The sequence below is a fragment of the Hevea brasiliensis genome, chromosome 5 (genome assembly GCF_030052815.1).
Source record: "Hevea brasiliensis isolate MT/VB/25A 57/8 chromosome 5, ASM3005281v1, whole genome shotgun sequence".
Classification (NCBI taxonomy): Eukaryota; Viridiplantae; Streptophyta; class Magnoliopsida; order Malpighiales; family Euphorbiaceae; genus Hevea; species Hevea brasiliensis.
In genome coordinates, this window is record NC_079497.1 from 14,534,132 (window position 1) to 14,552,382 (window position 18,251).

General features: G+C 36.9%; 1 non-coding gene and 1 pseudogene across 1 annotated transcript; one reads left to right on the plus strand and one right to left on the minus strand.

The window, feature by feature from the left end:
• Positions 1-171: 171 nt before the first annotated feature.
• The window catches only part of LOC131180080 (uncharacterized), an 89,220-nt pseudogene continuing 71,140 nt past the window's right edge, over positions 172-18,251 (minus strand).
• On the plus strand, positions 3,569-3,675 carry LOC131180440 (small nucleolar RNA R71). Its single transcript, XR_009149213.1, has one exon. It is a non-coding gene; the product is annotated as a small nucleolar RNA R71 (small nucleolar RNA).

Consider the following 18,251-nt stretch of genomic DNA (forward strand, 5'->3'; position numbering starts at 1 on the left):
ATACCAAGGTAGTTTAGCAAAAAGAGAGAAAAGTTATTCATCCAAGAAAAACTCATCAATAGGGATTTCATCCAATTCTTCATCATCCAATTTCAGCCTACTAAGGTTATCAGCAACTACATTTTCAGCTCCCTTCTTATCTCTAATCTCCAAATCAAACTCTTGTAGCATCAGAATCCACCTAATGAGCCTAGGTTTGGCCTCCTTTTTACGGAGCAAATACCTGATGGCTGCATGATCTGAAAATATAACCACCTTTGAGTCAATAATGTAAGGTCTGAACTTTTCTAATGCAAAGACAATTGCTAAAAATTCTTTTTCAGTTGTTGCATAATTTGTTTGAGCCTCATCCAGTGTTCTACTAGCATAATAAATAGCATAAGCCTTTTTGTCCTTTCTTTGACCAAGAACAGCCCCAATTGCATAGTTGCTAGCATCACACATAATTTCAAAAGGTAGGCTCCAATCAGGTGGTTGCATGATTGGTGCAGTGATAAGAGCTTGCTTCAACCTGCAAAAGGCATCCAAACACTCTTGGTCAAATATAAATGGTGTATCATTACTTAACAAATTAGACAAAGGTTTGGCTATTTTAGAAAAATCCTTGATAAAGAGTCTGTAAAACCCGGCGTGTCCTAGGAAACTTCGAATTCCCTTGACATTGGTAGGAGGAGCCATCTTCTCTATCACTTCAACTTTGGCCTTATCAACCTCTATTCCTCTGTTAGACACCAAATGTCCAAGCACTATCCCTTCCTGAACCATGAAATGACACTTTTCCCAGTTTAACACAAGGTCAGTATCTGCACATCGCTGCAAAACTTTAGAAAGGTTAGCCAAGCATATATCAAATGAAGATCCATAAACAGAAAAATCGTCCATAAAAACCTCCATTATGTCTTCAATGAAATCTGAGAAAATTGCCATCATGCACCTTTGAAAAGTGGCCGGTGCATTACACAACCCAAATGGCATCCTCCTATAAGCAAAGGTTCCATATGGACAAGTAAAAGTGGTTTTCTCTTGATCATTTGGATGGATAGGGATTTGAAAAAAACCTGAATATCCATCTAAATAGCAAAAGTAAGAATGCCTAGCTAGTCTTTCCAACATCTGATCAATGAAGGGAAGTGGAAAATGATCTTTTCTAGTGGCAACATTTAATTTTCTGTAATCTATGCACATTCGCCAACTAGTCACTGTTCTGGTGGGAATTAATTCATTATTTTCATTTTTGACCACTGTCATTCCACCCTTTTTTGGGACAACATGTACTGGGCTCACCCAAGTACTATCTGAGATAGGGTAAATGATCCCTGCATCAAGCAACTTCAAAATTTCCTTTTTAACAACTTCTTTCATATTTGGGTTCAACCTCCTCTGATGTTCAATAGATGGCTTACAATTTTCTTCCAAAATGATTCTATGCATGCAAAAATGTGGGCTTATTCCCTTAATGTCATCTATGGTGTATCCTAAGACTTTTCTGAATTGCCTCAACACTCTTAACAACTTATCAGCCTCTAAGGTACTCAAATTTGCATTTACAATTACTGGATAAGTGTTATTGGTGCCAAGAAATTCATACCTGAGCTGAGAAGGAAGTTGCTTAAGTTCTACCTTAGGTGCATCTTCTTCCTTGAATGATGGTTGCTTAGTTTCTGCTTTTTCCTTTTGTGTGAGTTGAAAAACTGGAGCAGAAATGAATGGTGGACTTCCCTCTAAGTGTTGAGCATATGCAGCTACATGAGGGTTGTCATAGTCTATGCCTCCTCCATGAACCAAGCAATTTTCAAGTGGATCTTCTGGATATTTCTTTCTGAAGTGTTCTTCAACCAGCTCATCAATAATATCAACTCTCAAGCAAGTATCAGCTTCAGAATGATGCTTTTTCATAGTGTTATTAATATTGAAAACCAATTGCTCTTCACCAACCCTAAGAGTTAATTTTTCTCCCTTGACATCAATCAATGCTCCTGCTGTAGCCAGGAAAGGCCTTCCCAAGATAATTGGAATATTAAAATCTTCCTCCATGTCCAAGATGACAAAGTCAACAGGTATGTAGAACTTCCCAACCTTCAGAGGCACATTCTCCAAAATCCCTTCAGGATACTTGATTGATCTGTCAGCTAACTGAAGAGAAATGTGGGTTGGTTTAAGATCTCCCATGTTGAGCTTCTCATAAATGGAAAGGGGCATAAGGCTAACACTAGCCCCTAAATCACATAAAGCTTTTGTATAACATGATTCCCCAATGTGGCATGGAATTGAAAAACTCCCTGGATCCTTGAGCTTTGGGGGAAGTTTCCTTTGAAGGATGGCACTACATTCTTCTGTCAAAGCTACAGTTTCATCATCTTCAAGTTTTCTCTTGTTTGAGAGAATTTCTTTCAAGAATTTTGCATAAGAGGGCATTTGTGAAAGAGCATCAACAAAAGGCACATTTATGTATAGCTTCTTCAAAACCTCTAAAAACTTCCCAAATTGCCTATCAAGCTTGGCTTTGTGAAATCTTTGAGGAAAGGGAAGTTGTGGCTTGTAGGGTTCAGGAGGTATATATTTCTCTTCCTTCTCTTCAAATTCCTCTTTACATTTTTCTGCACTCTCTTGTTTTTCACTCCCATCAGTTTCTTTCTCATTTTCTCTCTTCTCATCATTTTCACTCTTCTCATCATTTTCACTCTTCTCATCATTTTCACTCTTCTCATCATTTATAACTTTTCCACTTCTTAAAGTAATAGCTTGACACTGCTCTCTTGGATTTTCTGGTTGACTTGGAAGCTTTCCAAAAGATTTGGCACTTGAGGAAGATGCTTGTTGTGCAATATGATTTTCCAGCATTCTGTTATGTGTCTGCATCTGTTCCAGCCTTGCTTTCATCTCTCTCATCTCCTCATCATGCTTGTTTTGGTTGGCAAGAATCTGTTGCAATAAAGCTTCAGTGGTGGAATTTCGTTCTTGCTGTTTTGGTGGAGGGTTCATATTTTTCTGCTGAAAATTAGGCAATGATTGCCTATTTTGCTGATATGGAACTTGACTTTGCTGTTGTGGTTGAAAATTCTGATTTTGAACTTGACTTTGCTGATTTCCCCATGAAAAGTTGGGATGATTCCTCCAATTTCGATTGTAAGTTTGAGAGTAAGGATTCCCCATTTGCTTGTTTCCATAATTACCAACATATGCTGCTTGTTCTCCATAATCTACTCCACAGCTGGTAGTTTCTTCTGCATAAGCCACTTGTTGTGAACTTCCAGCTGATGATGTTGAACTAACCAACATACTCAAGTCTTCCATCTTCTTAGCCAAAACATTAGTAAGTGCATCAAATTTTGCATTAATCATGTTGAATGGGTCAAGATCATACATTCCAGCAGCTTGCCTCTTTTGAGTTGGAGCTGGTCCTCTTGGACTACTCCAAAGATGAGTATTCTTTGCAATTTTCTCCAATAGCTCATAAGCTTCATCTTCATGCTTTATAATAAATTCTCCTCCTGTTTGAGCATCAATAATTCCTCTGATTACAGGAGTGACATTTGTGTAAAAATTCTGATTTATCATCCATTTCGGAATGGCATGATGTGGGCATAATCTCTCTAATTCCTTCCATCTCATCCATGACTCATAAAGAGTTTCATCCTCTCTTGGTCTGAAAGCTGTCATTTGATTCCTCAATTCTTGAGTTTTTCCAGGTGGAAAATATTGTGCAAGAAATGCATCAGTGAGCTGCTCCCAATTTGTGATGGAGTTGTGAGGTAAAGAATCAAGCCAATCCAATGCTCTATCTTCTAAAGAGAACGGGAATAGCTTCAATCTTGCTGCATCATCAGACACTCCAAGTTGTTTTTGCATGTCACAGATCATAGCAAACTTCTTCAGATGTGTGTGTGGATTTTCAGAAGGATGTCCTCCAAATTGAGAATTCTGAATCATTTGAAGAACTCCAAAATCCATCTTGTAGCTATTTGCATCAATTCTTGGTCTTGCTATGCTCTCTCTCAAGTCATCAAAACGTGGAAAAGCATGATCCATCATACTTCCCCTAGGCACATTAGCATTAACAACTTCTTCACCTTGGGCTGCATTTTCGTTGTTTTGACCATTTCCAGCATTACCAACACCAATTCTAATCCTCTCATCAGCCATGTCTGCTTCTAATTCAGTTTCTCTCAATGCTTCTTTCCTTCCTCTGGTTTCTTTCTTGTTGGCCTTACAAAACTTTTCAATTTCAGGATTAAACAGTAAGGATGTGTCACTTGTGCTTCTAGCTCTTCTCATAAAAGGTTAAAAGTACCTGAAAAAGAACAAACAAACACAAAATGAAAAGATAACAAAGATAAAACTAAAAACAACTAAAATAATCAAGAATTCAATCTCAAACAAACAACTCCCCGGCAACGGCGCCAAAAACTTGTTGCGTCCCTACCGCAAGTGCACGGGTCGTACAAGTAGTATAGAAAAGATATCGATCCCACAAGGAGTTGTGTTAATGGTTGAATTTTTGATATAAAAGTTGACTAAATCGAAGTATCTATGAAATTAAAGAAGTGAATTGATGAGCAATGGAGCGTGAAATCTATATGTGAAAAATCAATATTCTATTCAACAATGTATTGCATTAAGCTAAAATTGCATCAAATTGAAATAAGCAAGTTCAAATATGGCAATATTGAAAATGGCAAGCAATTAAATTCAATTGAAAATTAACAATGGTAAAAAGGCGATTCCGGAGTTCGGGATTTCATATTCGAGCTATTTTGGGATTTTAAATTGGTTATCCAATCTTATGAAACTTACGGGTTTTAAGGAGATTAATTCTTAAATCCTTTGAATTCCCTTTCGAGTGAGACAAAGAGTGCCTTAATCAAACTAATCCTACTTTCGTGGAGTTAGAATTAATTAAGACCCATTAAGTTCTTTAATTAATCTGTGAATCCTCTTAATCCTTAGCCTATTTCTAGGTCTAAGTTAATTAAGTCCAATTTCTTGATTATCTATCACAAGGCCTTCTCCTTTCGGTGCTTCAACCATGGATTAAGAACATCACTTAATGGGATCCTACACTAAGCATGTCATTAAGCATACAAGAAATGAATAAAACTCATTAAGACCACAAAATATGGATTACCCAATCAAAATCCACAAAATATCTCAAATATTACAACCCTTACTCCAGAATCAAAAGTAAACTACTCACTATCCATAATTCTTACAAGATATTATGAGTTTTTAAGGAGATAAAGCTTTAATCTAAACTAAGAAGTAAGAAATTAAACACTAGAAATGTAGAAAAGTGTAAGGAAAGAAAGAAATCTGCAAATCTTGGTTAAAAATGGTGTGGAAGGTGAAGGTGACTCTTCAAATTCTGCTCAGCCCCTCCTTTCCTTTTCTGCTCCTCCTTTTTTTCTCCTCTAAAATGGGATAATGAGACTATTTATAGCATTTTTCTGACATGGAGCCCTAAAATGGTATGTTCTAGGAGGAATTATTTGAGGGAATCTTCTGCCAGCTCATTAATGAACTCTTTATGGGACTGCATAAGTGGACTGCATAAGTTATGCAGTCCCTTATGCAGTTTTCGGCTGGTTCTGAGTCACTTATGCGAAACTGCATGACTTGGTGCATAGGTTATGCACAATTCCGTGAAGGTGCATAAGGGAGGCGAGAATGTGCATAAGCTATGCAGTCTCCTTATGCACATTTCGGCTGGTTCTGGAACAGTGATTTTTCTCTTTATGCAGATCTGTATAGCTTATGCGGCAAGTTATGCACAATTTGGTCAATGCATATTTCAGCTTGAAAGCTTGTTTTTGACATCTTTGGCTGTAGAAGTCACTCCTCAATGGCAAAATTTCTCTTCAGTCCTTCAAAAACACCATTTTTCCTACAAAACAAAGTAAAAATTACAAATTAATCCAAAATTGACAATTATGAAAAACTAACTAAATAACTAATGAAATTAGCTAAAAGTGACTAATAATCAAATAAAATGGCTATGAAATTAAACCTAAATGATTATGCAAAATGTATGCATCACAAATCCCTAATTTCTTCCCCAAACTACAAATCCCTAATTTCTCAACTCATATGATCAACACATTACACTAATCAATTACACAAATCAAGAAGTAAATAAAAAAAAATACAATTACACAAATCAATAACAAATTAACACAACAAATACACATAACACAAATCAATTGCATAAGACGGAAAAATCGATTGCACATTACACATGCAATTTCATTGTAATAGGCCAACAGCAAACCCAGTAAACCCATAGATGTATCCATCTATTGATCTCCTACCCATTATGTCGTCGATGTTTAAAGTCCCCCCCCCCCCTAAATTAAAAAAAAAAAAATTAAAGAGTTTCTTGGTAATAATACCCAAATCATCAAATTCAAACGATATCTTGATTTTGCTCTTTTTGATTTGAGGTTGAAGACTATATCTACGGTGAAATAAGGACAGAAGTGATGAGGAAACAAAAAATAGAAGAAGAGATTAGGCAAAATGGGTGTTGGGTTTTTAGTGAGGGTGAAGAGAGGTGGTGGATTGTTTTTGGTGGGGGAAGGAGGGAAAAGAAGAGAGAAAGAAAAGAGAAGGATGAGTTGTGTGCATCTGTGTGGGTAGCTAGAGTTTCTTTAAGGTAATTTATGAATATATATTAAGGATTTGGATGGCTGAGATCGTTTTCAATGGACAGTTGTGATTTAATTACAAGTTAAGTTATTTTTAAAAAATAGAGACATGAGTATAAATGCATGATTCGAGCACAATATCTTAAAATGATCTATCACGCCCTCAACCACTATGCTACATGCAACATATATAATTTAACTTTTTTGAATTATATTTATTTGGTTTGGTTCGATTAGAATGATTTTATTTCCTTAAAAATTGAACTGAACTGAATAAGCTGAATTTTTAAAAATTAAAATTGAACCAAACCAATTTACTATAAAACTGAACCGAATTACTGAATTTCATTAGTTCAGTTCAGTTTATTCGGTTCAAACCGAATAATGCTCAGCCCTAATCAAGATGAACACCACAAGGAACACCCCTACTTCTAGAAAATTTTCCATTATTAGTTTAATGGAGGAAATAATAGTTTTGTACATAGAGGGAGAGAAACTCACGGTTATTTGCTAAGAAAATTTGGCTCTTCACCAAACCATCGAGGATCATTAGGCCCTAAGTGCAAATAAAAGTCAGGAATGCCACAATAAGTGTAGATGTTCTTATTTCTCCCTTTCTTTCGAATAAAACAAAAAATTATGAATATTTATATGCATTTATAAGAAAATACCTAGAAGCATGCTCCCACTATTGCCAATGCCACCCTTGAAAACAGTTACACAATAAGGAAAAAAAGTTCAAATTGGGATCTAAAAGGTTAGATACAATAAAAATTACTAGTAAGCAATGATTTGGGACACATTACCTAAATGGATACATTCTGGCACCAGGACCGGGGAAAAGATCGTTGCTTCCAATTGGATTAACAGGAGGATAAATCTCAATGAACAAAACTAGACTACTTATGCCATGGCAAAACTAGAGAAAACCATATGAAATATATATATAAAAAAAGTCAAACACAAGCATCAAAATTCTTCAACAAAAAAGGCAATTGTGTGCTCTCTTTCAAAGCTAAAGAATAAAAAAAAAAAACCTAAAACACAAATTAGCTTTAGGTGTAGATAACTCCTAAATATTTTATTGTCCCATGTAGCAACCCAAGAGGGGAGGGTGGGGAGGGGGTGAATCGGGTGTTAATTAAAAATTTGAAGGTTAGGAGAAATTATTTTGAGAAAATGGCATAAGGAAAAGGGGAAGAAGAAATCACACGAGATTTATAGAGGTTCGGTTATCCCAAGTCTACATTCTCTCCTCAAGGCCCTCCTTGAGAGTTAACTCCATTATAATTCTTCTTTGAGCGAAGAATAAACCCCTTATAAATACCACAAGAGCAAACAAATTCCTTTACACACAAGAACAATTTAATGCTCTATTACACTCAAGTTATAATAAATGCTTACAATAAACTTGAACAAACTTTATGAATTAAGAAATTATAGCTCAAACAATCAAGCTCTTAATAATTAATTATGGTAGCTCAAGTTCTAGAGAGAGAAAAGAAAAAAATCTTTTGAACATAATAAATTCTCAAAGAAATTATTGTTGTAACTTTCCTCCAATCATAAATGGTCTCTATTTATAGTTTTAGCACGAAAATGACTATTGAGGGTGCATTAAATGCAAATATAGTCATTCAATCACCCAAAACTCTATTTTATCGAGTTGCAGAAATCCATGTTTGGCTTTTGAAGTCCTTTACTTTGGCTGCCAAAAGGTGGGCTGCCAAAAACTTACTTTTAAAAACTGAACTTCAGCTGTCGAAGTGCTTTCTGGGCAAAAGGGCACTTAGGCTTTAAAAACTCATAACTTTTTGACCCAAACTCGAATTTTTGATCCATTTAAACTGTTAAAAAGCTAATTTGATAAACTTTTCAATGAAATCACTTTCGAAAACAAATTTGCATTTCTCAAAAGTGAAAATTTCATTTTACACTCTCTTGGTCAAGAAATAGTAAAAATAGAGACACTAGGAGATTTAGAAAACCCTAGACTTGAGCCAACATAACTAACTATTGAGATTCACAAGATGAAAATAATTTACACTGTAGTGTCTCCTTAATCTTTGCTTCAATTTCTTGCTTTTTTTTAATCTTAATTTGAAGCAATTTCTCAATTTTGAACTTGGGACCTACAATCTTAACACAAACACTTCCAAGGTAGATTAGTAGCACACTAATTGTTTATTATCAGCAAAACATGGATTAAGACCCCTAGCTCTAACATATTTTTTACAAGAACTTTTGCTAATTAAGAAAGTAAAACTACATCACTTTAATTGTAGAATATCACGGGCAGATCACCATCAAATGGTGAGAACTAAAAACCCCTCTTCTAAAACTCAAATTATGAAGAATATAAAAACACAAAACATAACATTAACAAACTGAAGTAAGATTACCATATGCTATACTAACTTGGCTGTGAGGACATAGTAACCTTAATTGCCAGAGTGCCTTATATGAAAATAGGAAGCAAAAATTCTGATAGTTAATAAGCTGCACAAACTTTCACTTCTCATGCTATCTAAAGTAAGAGCCAAACCACCACTAGACTTTTGTTATGCTATGATGCATGAGTCCGCAAGTATACGGGTCATATCAAGTAATAGAGTGATAAGTAAAGTATCGTTCCCACAAGGATTTATCGTTCGAATACCAAACTATGAATGAAGTGATTATTTGGGCTAATGACTGATGAATAAATGGTAAATATAAATGAACAAAGTAAATTAATGAATTTAATTAGAATGGGTGAAGAGTGAGTAAATAAATTCTAAATCTAAATGCAATTGAACTAAATTAATAATGGATAATTTAAATCAAAGTCTAATTATGATAAAAATGATTCAAGAGTTGGGGGTTTATGCATAAATTAATTGAGATTTGTCTTGGGTATTCCAATTTTAAGGGAAAATAGAGTTTGAAGGTGATTGATTTTAAATTCCTTTGATAACTTTTTCAAGTAAACCAAAGTGTGTTCTAAAATAACCAAACCTACTTTCGTATGATATTTTATTACTTTAAAACCCATTAAATGTTGTAAACAATCATTAATTCCTCTTAAAACCCTAGTTTATTTCTAAATCTAGGTAATTTTAAGTTCAATCCTTGATTATCTATCAATGACCTTCACCTTTCGGTCCTTCAATTAAAGATTAACACAATACCCAATGGGTACCGACATTAGGCAAGTAAATCAAGCACACAAGGAAGGAATCAAAACTCATATTTATATAAAATATGGAAATAACCAGTCCAAATCCACAAATTAATCTAAAACATATTTTCCCAACTCTGAAATCTAGAAAGTTTACTCACTCATGGTATTTACAAGAGAAATTGATGAAAAAGTAAAGAAAAACATGATAAGAGGACTAAAAATAGAAAAACCCAGGTAAAAGAACCAAAAACTCTGATTTCTGGAGCTTCCAGAAATGGTTGCAACAACTGCTCTTCCTCAGAATTAATGGTGTCCTCCTCCCTTTCACTTTCTATAATTTTTCTTTCCTTTTGTTTCTTATTATTTCCTCTTGTGGCAAAAACTAGAAAATGATCCTTTTATATGGTCCCAAAAGTTGCCTTAAAAATAGATAAGAGCCAAGGAGTGGATAGGAAATGAGGTGTAGAAATATCTAAGTCAGCAGATTTATTCACATTTTGGGCAGTCTGCTTAGGGTACTGCTTACCCTAAATAGCTTCTTCAGTAATTTTCGGCCTGTGGTGTGCACTATCTGCTTAAGGTTAAGCAGATCTTCAGCAAATCTCGGCAGTTTTGGAATAAAATGAGCTTTTATGCTCATGCTTGACTTTCAGCTTGACCTGTGTTACACCTTAAGCACTGCTGCTTACCCTAAGCAGGATCTCAAGCAGGATCTTAAGCAATTCTTGGCAGGTTTTGGGATGAAAGCTTGAATGTGTAGGATTTAAGCTATGCTTGACTTACGACTTAAGGTTAAGCAATATGACATACCCTGAGCAGCATCATAAGCAAAGTCTCAAGCAAATTTTGGCTAACTTGATCTTTCAAGGCTTGATTTCTTCAACTTTCCTCCATGCTTAGGAAACTCTAAATTTCTTTAAATCACTTCCTAATGCACTCATTAACCCTCAATTTGCCACAAAAACCTATTAAAAATAACAAAATTACAAAAGTCAAATATAAAGTAACTAAAGTTAACAAATAAGCTAAAAACACAAAATCTACTAAAATATAAGGGCAAAATGGATGCAAAACTACCCTAAAATGCCTATATGAAATGAGTGCAACAAATTCCCCTAAACTGAAACCTTTGCTTGTCCTTAAGCAAATTAAAAACAATTAATGCAATTTAAGATACCTTCCCTTAAATTCATGAAAATGTCTTTTCCAAGCTCTCAAACTTACCTTTAGCCACCAACAAACCATATACCCATTTTCAAGATACAAAAAATTCAATCTTTACCAAAGTTATCCCCGCTTAGCCTTGAGTCAATTATCCATATCATTAAGCCCAAACCAATCAATTACAAAGAATAATCAAGCCTAAATAGACTATAGAGCAATCCATAAACTAAAGTGTCTCAAATAATGATGGAAGTAAATGAATGGATGAATGATATCCCAATCTCATAGGCAATTCTTCTATTCCAATCTCCACTAATGTAGCAAAACATCATCAAAATATTAAAAGGACTTTCAAGGGTTGTAATGGGGCCAAGGGGTGATATTGTGGCTAACAAGGAAAGGATAAAGGTAATAAAAGATGAAAATAATTAAATTATTAAAAGATCAAGACACACAACTCCCCAATTTTTTTTTGAATCAAATGGGAGAAGGAACTTTACAACTATTTACCAATGCTAGCATATAATTTGAAAGCTTTTGGAGGGACTACATAAATAACATTGACTTTGAATTACAATTGTCATTTTTAATTCACCCCCAAACTCATTTCTTTGTGTACTTGGGTGGTGAATTACTTTACATACCATAATTGAATTTGCTAGCAATTTTTTTTTTATATGTATCTATCACTCAAAGATTTATTTTCATGAAGGGTAGGTAAGAATTTGGGTTTATGGCTAGGCATTAATGTGGGTTTCAAAGAAATGAAAGGGATATTTAGGCTCAAATTGGTTCCAAAGGGAAATTTTAAATTGAGGTTGGTTAAGACTAAAATGTGGGTTTGAAAGTTTAAAATTCAAAGAATGCCTAGATCATTTCTTTCTCAAGTGCATGCTATGATTTAGCCTTGAAAGGTTTAGGAGGATTGTTCTAGGATTGGTGAGACATTAATTAGCTACTTCTCACCCTAGAGTTTTCTCTAGGCACTTAAACTCAATGCAATTGATTGGGTGGCCCTTGGCTAAGAAGATATAAACTAAGACAAGGATCTAATAACCTTGCACCTATCCAGAACTTTTAATCCATCAAACCCTTCTAAAAGTAAGCTCAATTCCTCTTCAAAGCAATTCTCAATCCTCTATGGATAAGGTAAAAATTTATTTTTATGATATGCATGATTCTAAAATGAATGCATAACTCAAATTAAAAATAAGTGTAATCTATATGAAAACTATGTACAAGTGTATGTGTATGAATATAGACATATGTGTGGTATAAGTGTATGTGCATGAATTAGCTATGTATGAATGAATGAAATGCAATAAATGAATGAATGAAAATTTTAAAAATTTTGCAAAAATTTTGCCCTCACCCCTAAACTCAAATGAGACATTGTCCTCAATGTCTAAAATGAATGCAAAGATGGGCAAAATTGTGTGAGATAATCATTTAATGAAATATATACAATTGGGAATTAGATCAATATAAGCTCAAGAATTCCAAAATTAAGCTCAAAATGATATTAACAATGAAACTTTAAAGAGAAAAATGTGAAAAAGTATCCCAAATGTATGAATTTACAGTGCTTGAGAACGTGCTTAAAATGTTGCTTAACCAGTTGCATAAGGTTAAGCAAGGTTTGCATGAGGTTAAGCAAGATCTTAGGCACTAGGAACAAGTTAAAAATATAAAGAACTGCAAGTGATCCAGTACCTCATGATGAAATTAAACAGATTTGGCTGAAGGTAAACTGTGTCACTCATCAATATCAATAAAATTAAAACTGAATAAAAGATAAAGTGTAAGAATAATGTGCAAAAAGATGAAAAAGTATAATGAAATAAGATCTAATAGTGAAATTAAGAATCAAACCAAAAAACATGCAGAAAAGAACTATATTCAGAACTGCAAAAGAATATTAGAAAATAAAGTAAGATAAAAATAAGCTAAAGGAAATATGTAAATTGCAAGCACAATCAGAAAATAAAATTAACTACAACTGTTACTAAAGTTTAAAATTCAATTGTCAAATTACAAAAGCAAACCCAAGACATAAACTAAAACTGAAATAAACTAAATTAAATAAATTGCTGCTGCGAATATTGCTGTCAAGGCTTTGTTGCTGCTAATGGGTCTGCAGGTGGCACAAGGGTTCTGCATCAGGTTCTACATCAAATTTAACTTCTAAACCCTTTATGGTTTCAAGAATTTCTGTGGTTGTAATTGGAGAAACAAATGGTTGGGCAGTGAAGCTGGCTACTATGGATTCTAAGGATCTTAAAAGGGATAAGATTTCTGATGGAGACTATTGTTCAGTAGCTGTTTGAGGTGCTTGCATAGGTTCTGCTGGTGCATAAGCACTTGGTGCTGCATAACCACTAACATCACCATTTGTTGGAACAATACATAAGTGTGTCTTTTCTTCTCACAAAGATCCATGTGAAGTAACATTCTGCTGTCTAAAAATGACTCACCAGAAACTGGCACAAGCTTATATAAACTATCATCAAAGCCAAAGGAATTGGCTATGGCAGTTATATATCCTCTAAAAACTATGCTACCTATGGTGTGCCTTATGACAATTTGGTGCCAATGAGTAGCTGAGAAGTAGGCTGAGCTAACTAATTTTCTCTCTTTCATACACCACAAGAAAAATAAGTCTCCAGCGCCCACAATGTAAGAAATAAATCTATGAAGATATTTAAACATAGGATCCACTATCCTTGTCGCAAGGTGTTTTGCGATCGCCTAAACGAACCCTCACCGAAGTGGGAAAGAGTGAGGAGTCGCCACTTTAATTTTGAGGGAAATTAAAGAAAACCGTTTATGAAGATAAATTGAGATGAAACCACTTCTTGGCAGAGATTCTAGGTTCGGGGTCCGTAAACGGGTGGGGAAGGTGTTAGGCACCCCACCTCGTCCCGTAATTAGGGTAAGTAGATTTAATTTTGCATTAGTTAGGAGGGCTTGAATGGACATGTTAATCCTTTTGACTAAAGGAACATTTGATTTTTCACTAAATTTGGATCACCCAGATACATAAGTAAATGGGACAACCTTAGTGAGTTACTGTTGTATGTTAATTTTATTTGAAAGGAATATTTTATTTAGTATAAGAATCAGATAAGAACTCTTCTCCGAACTCTTTAATATTTGTTAAAATTCTGAGTTGAGACCGGATAAGAACTCTCCTCCGATCTCTATTTAATATTTATTAAAATTTTGAGTTGAGACCGGATAAGAACTCTCCTCCGATCTCGGTTTAATATTTATTAAAATTTTGAGTTGAGACCGGATAAGAACTCTCCTCCGATCTCTATTTAAACTATTGGTTAAAAATTTTGTTTGAGAAGCGGATGAAGACTCTCTTCCGACCTCTTCGAAATTTTGACACAGCCATATATCATAAGAGTCTAAGTTTAAGAGTTCTAGTATTTAAAGGTGCCAAAGGTCGAAATAAGACTTCTTTTAACTCGTTGGTACTTTGTAACTAAATAAGGGACGCCAGACTGAATTTTGCTGACCTCCCCTAAGGTCACTTTACCAGTATCCTATCTGTACCCCTTTACTTATCTGAGTTTTAATTTTTTATTCCGCCTTATGGCATCATGCCGGATCGCCTCCCATGTCAGCCTAGTGATTCAATTTTGCTATTTCCCTGATGTGTTATTTAGACCCTCTTTTTCAAAGAGACACTTTAAACACGGTTACCTACATTTTGTTTAGCTGCTTCTACGTAACTCGGGACTAGATGACTTGCGTTCAGAAATAATAAAGATTAACAAAAGTGTGGGTTAGCCAGCACGGGAGTAAACTAGAGCATATCTTTCCTTTGTATTTTTTTTAGCGTGACATGAACTTAAAGAAAACAACAGGCATAAGAAAAAGAACAAAGGAAATACGTGAAATGAGAACTAGACTTAATAAAATGACAATATTAACACTGACCTGTAGGAAGTCGAGTCTATTGAACTAACTACAGAATCGCAAAAGTAGCAAGATTGCAGGTTGGCAGCCGGAGGACTATGGTTTGTCTCGAGATGAAGTATTCTTTGTTAAAATGTAAACAGGTCAAAATAACCAAGCTTGAGTGGAGTTGAGCTTAGTTAATATGAATGGAAATAGAGGATAACAAAGACAGAAAGTGAGAGTGCCACAGGATAATGAACGAACTGAAAACGAAAAATTTCAGTATTCAAGAATCCCTTTTTGCAAGAAAACACTTCAGAAAACTAGTTTCAAAAGTTTTCTCTACGAAAACTCCAAAAATAGCAGAGTAACAAACTGAATTAAGTTTCAGAGTTATCCCACTATAGTTACTGCCTCTTATTTGTATATTTTTTCCGTCCCCTTGAACAGTTTTCAGGCAGGTATTTATAGGAATCGGGTGCTCCCCATGAAGGGTCAGGATTTATTTTGAGGGAGATAGAGGGTCTGGATTTTGAAGGACATGATCGGATGCTTGAGAATTAAAGAGAACCAAAATGAACGGCTGAGATTATTCTTCAGAATATTCGTCCTTTTCTTCTTTCAATCTGACGGTCTCAAATCCTCTTGTCCGGAGCGATCTGAGGGCTAAGAGCGAAAGGCGCTGGTCTTGTCGTCTCCTCTCTTGATCCAAGGGCTCCGGGTTCGTCCTTAGAAGTGAAATCAATGGTGGAGATTGGGATGTACAGGACTGTCATGACATACACTGGCACCTGTCAGCATTGCGGGCGATTCTTAGGCGTGCGGTGGAGATCTCGTCTGCCACGCTTTAACTACCTCGGCTCTGATTCTGACGACGGTTATTTGGGATTTGTCTTATTCTTTTTGCCTTCCGATCCCTCCCACGCTCCTATTCTGATCTCTCATGCTGATCTCCCATCTTCCGATCTCTATTATTCCTATCGCCCAAATGATGTAATCCGATCTTTTGGAAATAAAAGTCCATTATCATCTTATTATTATTGCATTGATTATTTTCCGATCTCTGATGTGTTTATCCGATCCGGTTCCCAACTGAACAACCCTTAACTGATCCGTAATTTGAAACATTTATCTTAATATGCCGATCTCTAATTAGCCGTTCTCTTTATAGAATTTGAGAGACGTGTCAGAACAGCTGGCGAATCCCGTTAACCGATGCATTGCCTGGGACATCGTGAGCATTAAATGCTCGGACGAGTATAAATAGGGGTAGGGGTTAGCCAGTTTCTTACTTATGCCATTTTCTGTCTCTCGCAAGCAATTCCAAAACTCTCCCGATTTTTAAGCTCTTCCGACTCCGTTCAAGCTCCGGTAAGGGTTTTAATCCTTCTTTTAGCTTTAAGTTCTTTGTTTTCCTTAAAAATGAGCGGCGCCGAAGGTCAGAGAGCGGCAAGCCCACCTTCCGTCCATGTTTCATGGTCGTCTAATGAAGAAGAGGTGGTCGGGCCGAGTGCACAACCAAAACCTCTTAGGGTCTCCGTTCCAGCTCCGGGGCGGATCGCACCATCAAGGCATGCACCTTCTTCGGGGAGGGAGAATCTTCCTATGGACGAGCTGCCGTCGATCTTGCAAGAATCCGATCTGTAATCGTTTAGCCAGGAGTACAACATTGAGCCCGATTCATATGAAGTTATCCGGTGTCACGGCGATCACCGAGCCGATCACTTCTTTGAAGAGAATGACATGGTGATGGTATACGAGGAACAGTTAAAGGCCGGTTTTCGGTTCCCTCTGGACGACTTCTTCAAGGAGGTCCTAAAATTTCACCGAGTGTGCATTGCCCAAATTCACCCTAACTCATGGCGGATCTTGGTAGCCTTCCGAGGCCTGTGCCGAGCTAAGGGAATCAGACCTACGGCTAAGGTGTTCGCCGAACTGCATAGGCTAACTCGCCGAAAGGACGACGAGCACTGGTTCTTTTAGGCGAAGCCTCATTGTGGGCTCTTCACCGACCTGCCCTCCTCCCTTAAGAATTGGAAGAACCGCTTCTTCATTCTGAGGAGCAAAAATCCGACCTGCTTCGAGGACTTCCCCGTGGTGGTGGCACGAGGCCCTTGATTCGGCGTATTACCACGAAAAGGAGGAAAGCCTAATAGTGATGGGCGAAGAATCAAGCCGCCACTCAAAAGTACTCTGTTTAGATGCGATGATCGCGAGCTGCATCATTGGACGATGGAGTTGATCACAGGCGAAAGTCGCGGGCTTCAGCTCTCTGATCTTGGCATCGGTATTTTCTATTTCTCAGATCTTTGGACCTTAGCGATCTCACTGACCTCTTTTTTGTGCAGGTATGGCGGGTGGTGAAGGTTCCAGGAAGCGGAAGAAAGAAAGAGAGATTTCCTGGAAAATAAAGGAGATGAAGCGTTCGGCATTACTTCAAACACCCGGCCATGAACCTGGGGAGATACAAGGGGACCCGCCTCGACCTTCGGGACCGCCGATCGCAGAAGCTGTCCGATCTCCTCCTCGACGAGAAGAGCCGCCTCCACCTCCTCCAGTTGCTCCAAGCACAGAAGGGGGTCGTTCTCGACCTCCTGCGAGGCCCCCTTCTCGTGGCGCTCAAGTGCTGATTGCTTCCCTGGAGAACAACTGGACTGTTCGGGAGAACCCCGATTTTGCCAAAGTCTTGGGGTCTTCTATCTGCCTTCGGAAGGATGCAGACGGTGTCTCGGACAATCTTGACGACATCCTAACCCGATCCATGAGTCTGAATGTAGAGTGCTTGGTGAACCAGCACATAGTCCGGGAAAAGCTGCACCGCCTGGGTAAGGAGGTCGAGAAGAAGAGTCAAGAGGTGGCATCCCTTCGATCCCAACTCTCATCCGCTCAGGATTACATATCTCAAATTGAGGGCCAGATGAAGTACTATGAGGATAAGCTGGCGAACAGACTCATGTTCTGGCTGAAAGGGATCATGCTCTTAGAGAAGTCCAGGCGCTCCGGGCCAACGAAGCTGCTCAGGTCGCTCATATTGCTGAGGAGCTTAAGGCAAAAGATGAAGAGATGGTGACAGAAATAGCCGGTGCTTATGTGAACGCTCACAAGGATCTCTTAGCCTAGCTCCAGAAGCGTTACCCAGATGAGGACTTCTCTTGGATGGCCGACCTGGTTCCCGAAGGCGAGGACGAAAGCAAAGAGGAGGCCAAGGGTGAGAGAGAAAATGAACAAAATGTAGATCAGGCTGAGGGTGATCCCCCAGCCGAATGACTTGTACAAATTTTTGAAATGAAATGAAGTGGAATGCCCCTCTTTTTTTTTATGAATGGTTATGATCGAAAAATTTCTAAATTATTAAACACTTGATTGTTTGAGTA